At 34.1% G+C, this 15,091-nt stretch overlaps 1 pseudogene; it reads left to right on the top strand.

The window, feature by feature from the left end:
• The first annotated feature begins 12,125 nt into the window (after positions 1-12,125).
• LOC149743940 (T-box transcription factor T pseudogene) lies at positions 12,126-13,978 on the top strand (annotated as a pseudogene).
• The last annotated feature ends 1,113 nt before the right edge of the window (positions 13,979-15,091 follow it).

Here is a 15,091-nt window from a genome sequence, read left to right as displayed (position 1 = left end):
CATAAATCCATGTAGATACATATAGCACGTGCACACACACACACACATCATACTTTGTGTATTTATTTTGAATAGAAAATGGAATAAGCAGGTGAGTAGTTTCAAAGTTGAAGATTTATTCATTTTTGGAAATTTTAAGGTAATTTTAGTCAGTTTGATATAAATATCAATATACTATATGTTGGCTGCCATTGGTCTAAAAATCTACCAGATCTTCCAGCTCCATGCTACTAACAATATCTAGTACTGCTGTGAGCTGAATTGTGTCCCCCCAAAAGATATATTGAAGTCCTGAACCCAGGCACCTGTGAATGTGACCTTATTTGGAAACGGGGTCTCTGCGATTTAACCAACTTAAGGTAAGGTCATATTGGATTGAGGTGGGCCCTAAGTCCAATGACTAGTGTCCTTATAAGGAGAAAGAGACACAGAGAAGTAGACACGCAGGGTAAAGGGCCATATGATTGTGGAGACAGAGGTTGGAGGGATGAAACTTCGAGTCAAGGCACGCCAAGTATTTGCCAATGATCATCCGAAGTTAGGGAGATGCAATGAAGGATTCTTCCCAAGAGTCTCCAGAGGGAGCCTGGCACTGCTGACACATCAATTCCAGACTTCAAGCCACCAGAACTGTAAGAAAATAAATTTCTGTTGCTTTAAGTCATATACGTGTAGTATTTTGCTATAGCAGCGCTAGGATATTAATACACATACTATATACAGTAGTAGATAGTAGATTGGCCAGTGATATTCCAACTGGGTAAACATTTCTTTGACATGTTCTTACACAGATGGGCATTCACCATACCTTAATGACTTGCAATTTATAATTTTGCTTCTGTGACAGACCCATGATATGAACTTTGGAACAACAACAACAAACAAAAAGTACTGGGTGAAAGAACAGTATTGTTTCTCCTGAGAGACAATTAGAAACTGGTTTCAGACAGGCTGGAAGTAGAGAATGCAAATTTTCTGTTAAAAATCAGTGGAATAAAAGCATTTTATTTCAATCTCGTCTTTTCGACCCCTGTCAAATGCCTAAAAGAACAAAAGAATAGTAGAAAATTCAAGATTTAATATAATAGAAAAAAAACCCTTCAATATACAAATAGAATTATACTAGCCAAAAAATGTGAAATACTAACCTAAACAAGAGTGCATGATATTTATTTTCACAAACTTCCTCAGTCTCCAAGGTATTTGTACATTTCCAAAAAAAAATTAAGTATCTTATTCTGCATAATCTCTACAAAATGACAGTTAAGACATCAAGAGTTATAGGAAGGCTCTGGGTACTGTGGAGTATATCCTGTTGGGACCCAGATATTTGTGACAGAAAAGCAGATACCTGGCAAATAAAAAACAAATAAATAATAAAAATAAATAAAACCATCTGTACACTTTCTTTCCTAGCCTGAAAGTTACTTCACTGAGAGCTGAATAGAGGAGAGGAGGAAAAGCATTGCCATAGACTAAATGTTAGTGCCCCCATTCATATGTTAAAACTTAATTTACAGTGGGATGTCATTTGGAGGTGGGGCCTTTGGTTGGTGATCATGTCATAAGGGCAGATCCCTCATGAATGAATGACACCAAACCTGCTGGCACCTGATCTTGAATTTCCCAGCCACCGGAAGTGTGAGAAATAAGTTTCTGTTGTTTATAAGTCACCCAGTCTACGGTAATTTGTTATAGCAGCCTGAATGGGCTAAGACAGGAATAGAGGAGGCAATCCATGATTTTATAAGTTGAGGGGTGCTCTGGATACTCTAGCTTTCAATATGATGGGCTCTCAATATTACACTTTCCTTTCTGCACTTTCTTCTGTACTTTTGAGGGATAAACATGCAAGCCACATATTTCAGACAACCTAGCTTTCTGAATTTCTCTTGGTTTCTGCCAATTGGAGGCACTAGATGGAATTTAGAAGGAAGAAAGAAGAAACAGAATATTACTTTGCTATTTCAGTTTCTTTCAGCACCTAGGGGCTGTGACAGTAGCAGGACCATAACGACAAAAGAAGGCATCTTGCTCATGGTCTTCTTGGCATGGAACCTCCATTCTAGGAGAAGAGCATGCAGGGGTGGAGGCAAAGAAAGGCAGACCAGCTCTACAATATACAAAAATTTATTGAATTAAATGCTCGCGAAATGGGTGAATTTTATAATATTTAACCTATATTTTATAAAGCCGTTTTTTTAAAGGTGATTTTAGGCAGCAGTGAATGTCAGCAACTTTGAGAGTAATTTAGCAGCAATGGTAGAGTGGGCTCCTGGTTTTTGCTTAATAGCAAAATACATTTCTAACATAGCAGACACAGAGAGCTTACCCCTCATACTGTCAGCAGCTCTGGGGCGAAAATGGTCACATGAGCTGTAGCCTAAGGCAGTGACAGTTTCTTGATCTATGAAGAACAACCCTCCTCTTCCCTTAACGCCTTTAGCCATTCCATCACTCTAGTCACCCGTGATCAGCTATAAATTTCCCCATCCTTAAATACTGAATGGTTTTCACATCTGCCAAATGTACGCTGAATACCAAAGAAGATTTTTCTGTCACCCAAGCAATTTGTTGAGGAAAAGTTTGGAGTCAACACCTCTGAATCCACGCCCCAGATAGTGCCAGTTACCATAGTTGTCAACATCTCTGGCAAGCAGCAAAAATAATTCAAAGATGGATCATACTTAGAAAGGAAATGATATGTGCTCTATGCACGAAACATTTTTCTTTAAATCAGTAAACGGTCATTTCTGATAAAAAGATGGTTACAGTAAAACAAAGGAATGAAAGAAATGCTTCTCATTATTCTCACAGAATTTATAGATAATATCATCTTTATAAGTAATAAGTGAAATTTGAACAATGAGAAAAAGGTATTCCAAAGAGACTTTATAGGATGTCCAAAGAATATAGAATTGAGTTGCAAAATGTCACAATATGACAAAAAATGAAAAGCCAGTGTAGAGAATAATGCCCATTATAGGTGGAAAAAGTTAGATGTTTGTAAGTAGTTATGAGGGTGACTCAGAGAGAAAGAAAGAGAAGGAGGGAGGGAGGTGGAGCAGGGAGAGAGAAAGGGGAATGTAAACATGATCACAGAAGGAATGTTAGACTTTAAAAAGGTATATCTAACATGCATTATTGATATTTTTAAGAAGAACTAAGCAAATGAAAATATATAAAGAGTCTAAAGTATAATTTTTTCAACATTTTTCTGAAATAAAAACAAGTTGAATGTGTAGACTGAAGGGGCTCATAGATTTCCAAGAAATAATGAAACCTAACATTCATACCTACCATTCCAAATCAAAGCATATTCTGGTAAGGATGTTAAAATTCAGGTACAAAGAAAGAATCCTAGGAGTAGGAGGGGAAAAAATCATGCCCCCTACTAGTGTGAGATATCAAGATGGATTCGACATCTTCACAGTAATATTCATGCAAGGAGACAGTTTGATCAGTATCTAAAATATACTGAGAGGAAGAATATGTGATGCAAGAATTTTATAATCAGCCAGGTAATCCTTTGATTTTAAAGAAAACTTTTGAGTAAAAAGGAAAAGGGTGCACGAAGTTATGCCATTTATGAATAACAAGGTCTGAAACTCCTAGGGGACAAGGTTAGGCAGTGATAAAGAAAGAAAAGGGAGAAAATGGAGCTGAAATCAACTGATTAGGTGATGAGAACTAAAGGATATTTTTTAAATTGACAGAGTAGACACCCATGCCAACCCACCCCCACTCCTGCCCAAATACGTTAAGATTAATTTTTATTTAATGAAAGTGACAGAAGCGTGAGATGGTCACATGATCAGAGCAAAGGTAGCGGGAATATTCAGCCAGCCTCCTTTGGGTTGCAGAGTCTGTTAATTTTGACTCTGTTCTCATGTGAGGACTCTTGTCAATACGCAAAGCTCATTTTTTCTAAGCTCAAAGCTTTTTCAGAATCAAGTCACCTAACACCATTCAGAAAGAACTTTAAGCAGCATCTATGTCCTTCCTGTGAAATATTTATGAGCAACTTGGATTCTGACTTTCCTGTCAAACCCACCAAAGCCTAGTCTACATTCTCTTTTAAGGACATGATGGATGTTGGAAGTGGAAATCCTGTTTATCCCCAGCCCACATCTATCTTTCTATTTTTTTCTATTTCTATAGATGATAGATAGAGAATAGAGATACAGTTAATTTCTCACCGAGCTTATTAAAAAATCTATGTTCTTACAAGATGTTACTTATATTATTTCATTTGATTTCCCCAATACTGTTAATAGTTGGCATCATAATTCCCATTTTACAGCATAGAAATTTCAATTCCATTAGGTTAAATCAATTTGTTCTAAATTACACAGAAATTCAGTTTTGTGTCTGGTATTCGAAGAATCTCTTTGTACTTCCCCACCACCCCTTACTGTAGTTGTAAAATTCACCTATTGGCAATCACATATGATAAATGATCATATGATTCCAGAGAATAAATTACAAGTGTTAAACTTAAAAATAATGGCTCGTTAGTTCCCTATCCCCCCATCTTTAATGACAGAAATCACAGATCTTTTTCATGAGGATCACAGTTTTTGAAGTAAAATACTGGATTTTTATTTCTATTGCTATGACGGTATTATTATAGTAATACCAAAACAAGAAAAACACAATACACAAAAAGAAAACTACACACCAATTTCCATCATAAAATAAATGTAGAAATCCTTAGCAAAATATTAATAGAATTAGCAATATATAAAAATAATTATACACCATTACCAATTGATATTCATTCTCAGCATGTAAAGCCAGTTCAATATTCAAGAATTATCAATGTAATTTACCCAATCCTAAAGAAAAAAAAATTGCATGGTCATATAATTCAATGCAGAAAAAGGGTTTGACAAATTTCACAACCATTCATGTTGTAAAAACAACAAACGAACAAAAAGCTCTCAGAAAAATAGGAATAGAGAATAACTTCTTCCACTTGATAAACAGCATCTATGGAAATCAAAAACAAAAAGAAAACCAAAACCAAAATTCCCAAAGTTAACTTATACTTAATGATGAAAGACTGAATTATTTCCCTCCTCAAGATCAGGAACAAGGCAAGGATATTCACTCTCACCGCACTCATTTCACATAGTATGAGGTGTTCTAGCAAGTTCAGTAAGGCAAGAAAAACAATTAAAAGACAGATATGTAGGTAAGAAAGAAATAAAATTGTCTCTATTCGCAGATGATATGATTATATACAAACTGAAGTCTAGGAATACACATATACTCAAAAAATACCCTTTTAGAATTAATAAGTTAAGCAAGGATACAGGATATAGAACAAACATAAAATATTAATTGTAAACCTATTTGCTAGGAATCAACTATGGGCAGTGAGATTTTTATAATCACTCAAAAATGAAATATAGAAATATATCCAAATAATCAAATATTTACAAGACTTGTCATCAAAAACTATAAAATGCTCATGAAAAAAATCAAAGAGGTTCTAAATAAATGGAAGACATTCAGTGTTTATAGATTGGAAGCTTCAGCTTGGTAACTGTTAGTTTTGCAAGGGCCATCATAACAAAATATCAAAGGCTGGGTAGCATAAATAAAATAAATATATTTTCTCACAATCCTGGAGGCTTATTAAAGTCCATGATCAAGATGTCAGCAGGGTTTTATTTTGCCTAAGGCTTCTCTTCTTTTCTCCTAAATGGCCATCTCTTCTCTGTGCCTTCAGAGTCTTCCTCTATGTGTGTCTGTCCTAATTGCAAATCAGGTTGGATTAGAGCCCATCTTAATTACCTCATTTTAATTTAAATACCTCTTTAAAGACCATATCCCAAATATAGTCACATTATCATACTGTTAAGTCTGGGGGGTTAAGACTTCTACACATAAATTTTGGGGAGAGTCAATTTAGCTCATAACAGTAAGGATTTCAATTATGCCAAAATTGATATATAACTTTAAAACTATTCTCATCAAAACATCAGCAAGAATTTTTGTATAGACCAGATTATTTAAAAATATATATGGAAAAGAACAAAGGAACTAGAAGAACAAAAAGAATTTGGAAAATGAAGAATATAGTAGAAGAAGCCAGTCTACCCAATTTTAAGCCTTATTTTTTATCTTTATCTTTTTTTATTACTGCTTTATTTATTTATTTTGGAGTATAGTCACTTTACAATATTTTGTTAGTTTCTACTGTACAGCAAAGTGAATCAGCTATACGTATACATATATCCTCTCTTTTTTTGGATTTCCTTCCCATTTAGGTCACCACAGAGCACTGAGTAGAGTTCCCTGTGCTATACAGTAGGTTCTCATTAGTTATCCATTTTATACGTAGTATCAATAGTGTATATATGTCAATCCCAATCTCCCAATTCATCCTTATACTATCTTTAGTAATCAAGACTGTGTGGTGTGAGTGGAGGAATAGACACATAGGCCAATAGAAGAGAACAGAAAATCCAGAAATAAACTCACAAATATGCCCAAATGAGTTTTGACAAAAGTGAAAGGAACAATTCAATGGAGAAAAGATAGCCTTTTAAACCAATGGTACTAGAGTAATCTGATAGGTTAAAAAAAACTGGGCCTTGACTTGTCACACATCTTACATAAAAATTAGTATTCTGGTTGTGATATTGTACTATAATCTAAGATGTCACCATTGAAAGAAACTGGGAAATGAGTACATGAGACCCCTCTGCATTATTTCTTATTACTGCTAATGAACCTACAATTACTTCAAAATGAAACTTTTTAAAAAATTTAAATAAAACATATAAATCCTGAATAAGATCAATAGTCTGAATATTGATTCATAGTAAAGCCTTTGCCAGTTTGGTGCTTGTGCTATCAACAGCAAGGCAGACTGCTATGATCAGGTGAAAAAAAGAGATTACTGTGTGTAGCCTCTCATCCTATAATACCCCACTTGAGTTCAGACCTAAATAGAAGAGAGTCCTATTTACCAATCAGCTGGGGGAACACATACTGTCTATATATATGTATATATTTCATTTTTAGGAGATTAAAGAAATTCCTAAGCTATAAAATCAAAACTATAGTGCTTAGGACTCAGAATGTTATTTGCTAACTTCAGAGTTTATGAAGATCTTTCATTATGAGCTTAAGGGAAGAAAAGAAACTAATATGTAAATTAAGCAAAAGAAAGTTATAATAAAAGAAAAACAAAGAGAAAACCCAACAGAGAAGGTAATAAAATTCCAGTGGAGATCATTACAGGTACTTTTTAGAAATAAAGGTAGTAGAACATAATGATAAGCATGATTTAGAACTGAAAAATGTTGAGAATAAAAGCAGTACATGCAATTTTTAAATGGCCAATATAACCTCCAAAAATGACAGAAACTGAGGATGGAAATTATTTTCCAAATATAATTTTAAATGATTTTTTACCAACTGAGGAAATCCTTTCAGCCTAACATTCTCCCCCAAAGGGCATTTGGATTTGAACTCCTAAAGATGGGAAGATAATTGGTATTTTATTGCTCAATATGTTTGCAACCATAATGATGAAAATATTGTTTATTTACTTTCAATTTTGAGTCAATCTTCAGGCCACGGAAAGAAGATGCTATGTTTAAGGATGGAATGAAAATCCAAGAGCTATGATAAAAATGTAACTTACACAAAGCAGATTGTGAAGAATATTGGGTAGAGAAACAAGGGCATTAAAATTGTCATATAAAGTATGAAAACTGAATTAAAGGACTATAGAAAAATGAGTTTAATTACATTGTTTATACTAAAGATAATTGACAGAAAAACCAAAAGAATAACATAATTGACTAAAACAGTTGGAGAAGAGGACCTGAGTGAGTTAAATATTTATATTTGATATTGGGGGAATAATAAATGTTATCTGATATTAATAAATTCAGAAAATATATATTGTTTGAGAAGGGAAATAACCAAAATATAAACAATTGTGAAGAACTTGTCTGGAGAGTAGACTTAGAAGTGAAGAAGTGATCTGACTCTGTTGATATTTAATATAAAACATTCTTTAACATGTGATTTTTTTAATGAGCATATATTACTTGATAAAACCAAATACTTTAAAACTACAACCCTACTTACTTATAAGTGATAGTGATTTATATGATACGAAGGTGCTTATTGTTGAATTGATATGAAAAAATTTAGAATAGAAGCAATTACCAAACTAGAATCATGCATGTAAACATTTTTTCTAGCATTTTTTATGTGTTAAAATGTGTTATTTTTCTTTGCTTTATACTGTTGAATTTGAAATATCACCCACCCAAGGCTCTTCGTTTCTCCCTAGTTACTTGGCTAGCGGCTGCTTCTATTTGCAAGGACATATCATGTGAATTACAAGGAAGTAAAATAATTGGCCTTCAACTAGACTAAATTTTCACCAAGTGGATTATTGTGCCCTGATAATGCCCACAGTCTAAATGACAACACTCAAAACTCAAATGTGTTCTTAATTATAATTTCCAAGTTAGGAAAATTGTGTTTTGTATAAAATATTATTTCATTAAATTAGCCACAATAAAAAATAAGAATCACCTTTCATTGGGAATATACAAGAGTAAGTTTCAAATAATTTTATCATGGAAAGTATTATAATAATCATTTCTAATATTTACAGTTAAGAATCTTAAAATCCTTCTGGCTTTACTTTCAAGAAAAGTCATCAGCAACATTTAAAAATGTATGCTTATGAAATAAATCATCCAATTACTCTATTTCTATGTTTAAATTCCCCAGTTCTTCTGGCAATAGAATATAAGTCACTGAAGCTTTGTTTCCAGTGGAAAGTGGCTGGTACCTCCAATCCTACCCCAGAAACCCACATTTATATAATCTGCAATAATTATCCAGGTATTTTTAGATCACTTCCATGGCTTTAATATTTACTTGTCATGTTACTTATTTTCACAGCTAGGCATCACATCACCCGTCTTTACAAATCAATTTATTACAAATTAAAGGATATAATCCTTCTTCTCTGACTAGTTTTCTACAATTTCTTTTTCCCAGCAACAAATATAATTAAAAATAATAATTGATCATTTGTTTTAACTTGTCAGTAGAACTTACCATTTCCTGGTAAGGACATCTTTGTTAAAATTGGATGATTTTTAAATGTGTCAAAATGATCAAGATAATAAAGGTCTTGAAATATTTGCCTTTTTGAATTTAGAAATGTAAGCTATGACAGAATACAATTTCTTTCTGTAAAACACATACAAAAATGAATAGCACGTTTCAAATAGTTAACTGTTATTTCACAAGGATCATAAAAATTAAATAATTAGATGAGGAACTCTGTTCCATTATTCAACAGGACAATTAGTTCTATCAACATTTACAAGTTTTAAATATAGATTTATAATGCAAATATATTTATAATGTATTTTTATTTTTTATAGTGTATTTTTAAAATCTTCAATTAAAATCAGTAATCAAAAGAATTTAACATTAATGATAAAGCATTTATTATAATGTTTCTTTTATTCTTCAGTTATACTATTTCAATACTTTAAATACATGTTCAATTTTATTACCATATTTATGAATTAAAAATCTTAGTTTTGCTTAATGTCCTCCACTAGCAAGAAAACAAAAATTGAATGATACATTTCCATTTACTTATAACTTGAATTCTTTATAAATAATTTTATTTATCAAATATAAATAACTATGATTATAAATATAAGGTTTCAAAAAATGAGAAAAGCGAAGATACAGTTCATGAATTTGTGCTAATGACAGTTAATTATGCTTAAAATTTACTGTCAATTTGAACAAAAAACTATCACAAAAACAAAGTAGGACATTATATAATGATAAAAGGTCAAATCACCAGGAAGATATAACAATTACAAATATATATTCATGCAACATCAGAGCACCTAAATATATAAAACAAACACCGACAGAATTGACTAGAAAAATAGACAGAAGTGCAATAATAGTAGACGATTTCAACGTCTCACTTTTAAGAATGGAGAGACAGTTACCTTATAGGGAACAATTTTTATGAGTTTTTCTTCTCTCCTTTCCTTATTTATTTTTGCAAATATAAAAAAAAAGCACAAACTGTGAAATAATAAAGAAAAGAAACAGAGATGAAAGAGAGAGAAAGGGGTGGAAGGAAGGATGGAAAGAAGGAAGGAAGGAAGGGAGGGTATCTTACACAAAAGGTGACATACTATACACAGTTTTCTGCAACTTCCTTTTATCACTTAACAATTTATACTCCAAAATATACAATATATAATCCATTTAATCCATTTTGTAGAGATCTTCCCAACTGCTTTGCGCAAGTACATAGTAATCCACTGTGTAGATATATTGCAGTTTATATAACTGTTGGATTTTGGTGTTAGAATTTTGGATTTTGAGGGCGATTTCAATTTTGTTACTAGTACCAATAATGTTACATTGAAGAACATTTGATACATGTCATTTCAAACTAATGTCAGTGTACTTTTGGATCTTTGGAACAGATTCCTGGAAGAGGGATTGATAGATCAAAGGCCAAATACAGCTATGATTTTGTTAGATATTGATAAAATCTTCTCCATGGATGTTGTCCCATTTTACATTTTGAAAAACAAAATATTAGACTGCTTTTTCCTCCTTAGCCTCACCAACAGAGTGTTATCAAACTTTTCATATATTTCAAATCTTACAGGTGACTAATGGTTTTGGTTTTAATTAGCATTTTTCTCATTATAAAGATTATAATATGAAATATATTTTCTAACAAACATTGTTCCATTGAAAATATGAAACCTACATTTCGATCTGAGTAGCCCAGGGAAGTATCCTGGGTTAATGACATAAGTGGCTATTTAGTTGTAATTAATTAGGTTAATCTGAAACCATCCATTTTACTCAGGACTGCAGTTTAAAGAGATAGGAGAAAGAAAGGCAGAACAGAAGAAAGGGAAGGAAAGATGGAAGGAAGGAAGGAAGGAAGGAAGGAAGGAAGGAAGGAAGGAAGGAAGGAAGGGAGAGAGGGAGGAAAGGAGGGAGGGAGGGAGGGAGGGAGGGGTGAATTAAGCTAGGTCTGAATTAAGACAAAAAAATATATGAATAAATGGGAAAGAACTGCTTAAATCAATGTAATTACCCTTGTTTGCTTGAAATCTGTGTTATAGTTTGAAGTCCGTGCCATACCTACCTTGTTAAAAAAACACTAAATTTACCTATTTTGCTCATATTCATGTTTCTCATAAACTCTGACCAGAAATTACAAATTTTAAAGTTTTACCGCATTTCAACAGTAAACTACGTGCATAACCTCAGAAATGGATTGATGTCTCTTGTTAATACATATTTTGTTCATCATATGCTGGGTAGGAGCTACATATTAGTATATATGCTCAAATTTTTATTGCATTTAACACACCAGAAGGGACATTATACAACTAATAAGAAGTGAAGTCCATATTAAGTTATTTGATCAAATATGTTTCATGAAAACTGCCTAAGAACATCAAAACAATTAGTCAAACCCAAAATTCAATCTGAGTTAGCATTCATATTCAAAGATTTGAATTCAGAAGTAAGTTCAGAGACCAAATATTATATTTTGATTTGTTCTGGAGTGGCCATCTGCCCATATGAAAAAGCTACTGCAACCGTCTGGCAGGCAGTTTAAAGAACCAAAATAACTACTCTGCGCAGGTCAGGTTCACAGGCATCTGGGTGTTGACTTGGAAAGCACAAAAAGTAATAATCACAGCACGTGGTACTTTACCGAGTAGCCAGCCAAAAGTGTCTGTCTAAATAGTCAAAAAATTTAGCTGTCATAAGAATCCTTTGAGGAAACTTTATAAATACCTATCAAATTTCAAATATCAGTGGCCAACATTTTTAAAAACACCATAAAGATCTAATAAAATGTTATAGAAAAGTTATAATAATCCTGAGGTACCCATAATTTATATCCTGGCACATTTAAAAATGTTCCTTTTGTTTAAAAATGGGCTTCAAAGATATCAATAGTTTTATTTGTATATTTTATAAATATTTGTGTGCTAGTCAATAGTCTGATTTTTAATTGTTTAAAGCAAATCCAATGCCACAAAGAGCTACTTTAGTCATGACTTGCAGGAGTTCAAGGGGAATATCCTCTATCTTCACCCCTCTGCCCCTCCCCTACCTTCAAGTCTTCTCCTCACAGGTCTCTGCCTGGGAACTGTGGACTTTTGCTGCTCCTTTTCTTGGAAGAGTGGCTGCTGAAAGGAGTTAAATATGGCTCTTGGATAAGTAAGTCTGGGTTGGAGGGCCATGAAGAAGGGTCAGCAAGAGGACAATCTCCCTTGGCGTCCGGAACTTGTAGAATAGCCTGCAATAGAGTGGACCACCAGCTGAGCTCCTTGAAGTGAGAGCTACAGGCTGGCAGGGAGAAGGGTGACCCCAGTGTCAACCAAGAAAAGTTAGATATGGCTGCACTTCAGAGAGCTCACCAACCAGGTGATGGTCACCAATAACAGCAGGAGGATGTTCCCAGTGCTGAAATTGAGTATGGCTGGCCTGGACCCGAACACCATGTGTTGTTTTATCTTGGATTTTGTGATGGAGAGCAACCACTTCTGGAAGTGTGTGAACAGAGAGTGGGTGCCTGGGGGGTCAGTCCAATTCATATGTGCATATGAAACTTCTTACATAAATAAAAGCTCTAAATTCATATAGTATGAGTTGAGGGTCTACAGGGGATGACTACCAGCCACGGCATTCTCAAGACTCAATGCATATCTGTCAAGGCTTACCAGAAAGAGATTACAGCTCTTAAAACTAAATACAACTCATTTGCAAGGGCTTGCTGTGATGCAAAAAGAAGCAGGGATCACAAAGATAAGATGGAAGAACCCAGAGACAAACAGCAACCTGGGTATTACTAATGGAAGTAGCTTATCCCCGGACTCAGTTCCTCCTATCTGCTGTCAACCCCCATCCTCAGTTTGGAGGTCCTGTCTCACTTTTCTCCACCCATGGCTGTGAAAAATGCTCTATGCTGAGGAACCACAGTTCACACATCCCTGTCCCTGTCCTCAAAGCTGTGCCTAGGACTCCTCCCCACTTGGACAAGCTCATACTTAGCCCATACACTCATTGGAAAAATTCTCCAACCTATTCTGACAATTCATTTGCAAGTTGTCCATGATCTGATCCCATGAACTTAGCCCAGCCTCAGCATGCGTGTACATACTATCATGTTACTCCTGAGCACAACAGGACTGCATCAGTACCCCAACCTGTGGTCAGCTAGCAGAGCACCTTCACACCAGGGTCTCAGACAGCATAGCTACCTAATGGGCTGGGAGTCCAGTCCTTCCCAGTGAACACTATCTTACCCAAATAATCTCAGGTCCCTTCTCCTCAGGATTCTCACTCTATAAGAACCATGTCCTGGCCACAGATATTCCTGACAGCCAATATCACACCTTGGCCTCATAACCTCATGGATATCCCTGTCACCACCTTCCATGTAAACCAAAGCCTTTCCTTAAAATATACACTATTTTTTTTTTATGTCTACCACTTTTACTCAGGATTTGATCTAGGTACAAAATGACAGTCTCATAGGTCAAGAAAGAAAAAAAAATCTTATTAACTTCACTTTAAAATATGAAAAGCAATATATGTTCTGTTGTTCATCAAAAAAATAACCCCACCCATCATCTGCAACACAAGTGTAGTCCTATGTTGTGTTTGTATGCTACAGATGAATTTAAGTATGGAAACAAAACTCAGTTGGACTATTAAATCACCATTACTTGATCATAATAAAATTTTGTTTGCTAAGATCCAGAAACTTATTTGTTTGTGTCTCTTACAGAATATAGAAGATTTGACACACTAGAATTAATAAACTCAACTCGTCTTATTTAGTGAAATAAAAAGCATACTTTCAATTGCATTTCTTGTTTCTTCAGAGTAGTTTTCAGGTCTCTTTTGTGACAGCTATCATACTTATAGTTAAGCTGTTAGGGACAAAATAATAAATTCATAGTTGAGGACAACAGACTTTAACTGAAATGGAAATTTCACTGTTCTGCCCAATAGAATGCGTTTATTTTGAGCACATGTAATTGCCTCTTGTATTGTTAAACATACAATGGCAATATTTTTCTTCTGAAAAAAATAGCCAAAGACAATGAGCAAAACATTTTCTGCAAAATAAAGGCAATATGAAAAAAAAAAAAATAGAAACAACAACAGCAAAAAACTAAATACAGTTCTAAAAAGATCTAGTGAGAGGAGTCAGTACTAGAAATTAGTGACAAACATAATCCACTAAAATTTTCAAAATTTACATAGCTCAAATTCTCGTCTTTTGCTAACTTACTGTGCGTCTAGAAATATTTATTTTGGAAAATATTGAGCAAACTTCTTTTGCCCAGAATGAAAAACTTTAAAGTTTAAGATGGATTACACAAAAGAACACATGCTTTCCTTTTCAAAGGAGACTGATTTTTTTTTTTTTGGCAGTACGCAGGCCTCTCACTGTTGCAGCTTCTCCCGTTGTGGAGCACAGGCTCTGGACACGCAGGTTCACCGGCCATGGCTCACGGGCCTAGCCACTCTGTGGCATGTGGGATCTTCCCGGACCGTGGCACGAACCCGTGTACCCTGCATCGGCAGGCGGACTCTCAACCACTGTGCCACCAGGGAAGCCCTAAAGGAAAGTGATCTTAAGAGCTTATAATTACTTAGTAAAGGTTTTCTGAAGATCAAATGCTTTTTAAATGCCCCTTTTTTGGTAATCTCTAAATTAATTGGAAGCATGTAAAATTGTTCTAAATTAATGATAAAAAAATCAACTTCATATTTTTTAACTGGCTCTTTAAGTTTTATATTAACAAATTGTAGCTCATGATATACCTTAAAATATTCTGATAAAGTATCCAGATTAAGTTCATCCAAAGAAGAGATAATGCATTTCTACATTTGTTTGTGATAATTGGAGCAAAGACTGTATTAAACTAAATAATGATACTTTGACAGTGTAAAGATGCAAATGTACATGAAAGTAATATTTTTCCAATGGTGAGAAGATGTATTTTGT

Source organism: Delphinapterus leucas, unplaced genomic scaffold, assembly GCF_059928025.1.
Source record: "Delphinapterus leucas isolate spDelLeu-1000000601 "Yukka" unplaced genomic scaffold, BTC_Dleu_Yukka2 spDelLeu_asBTCV2_sq49, whole genome shotgun sequence".
NCBI classification, from domain to species: Eukaryota; Metazoa; Chordata; class Mammalia; order Artiodactyla; family Monodontidae; genus Delphinapterus; species Delphinapterus leucas.
The sequence above is the reverse complement of the archived record's forward strand: the minus strand, read 5'-3'. Positions and strand labels throughout refer to the sequence as shown.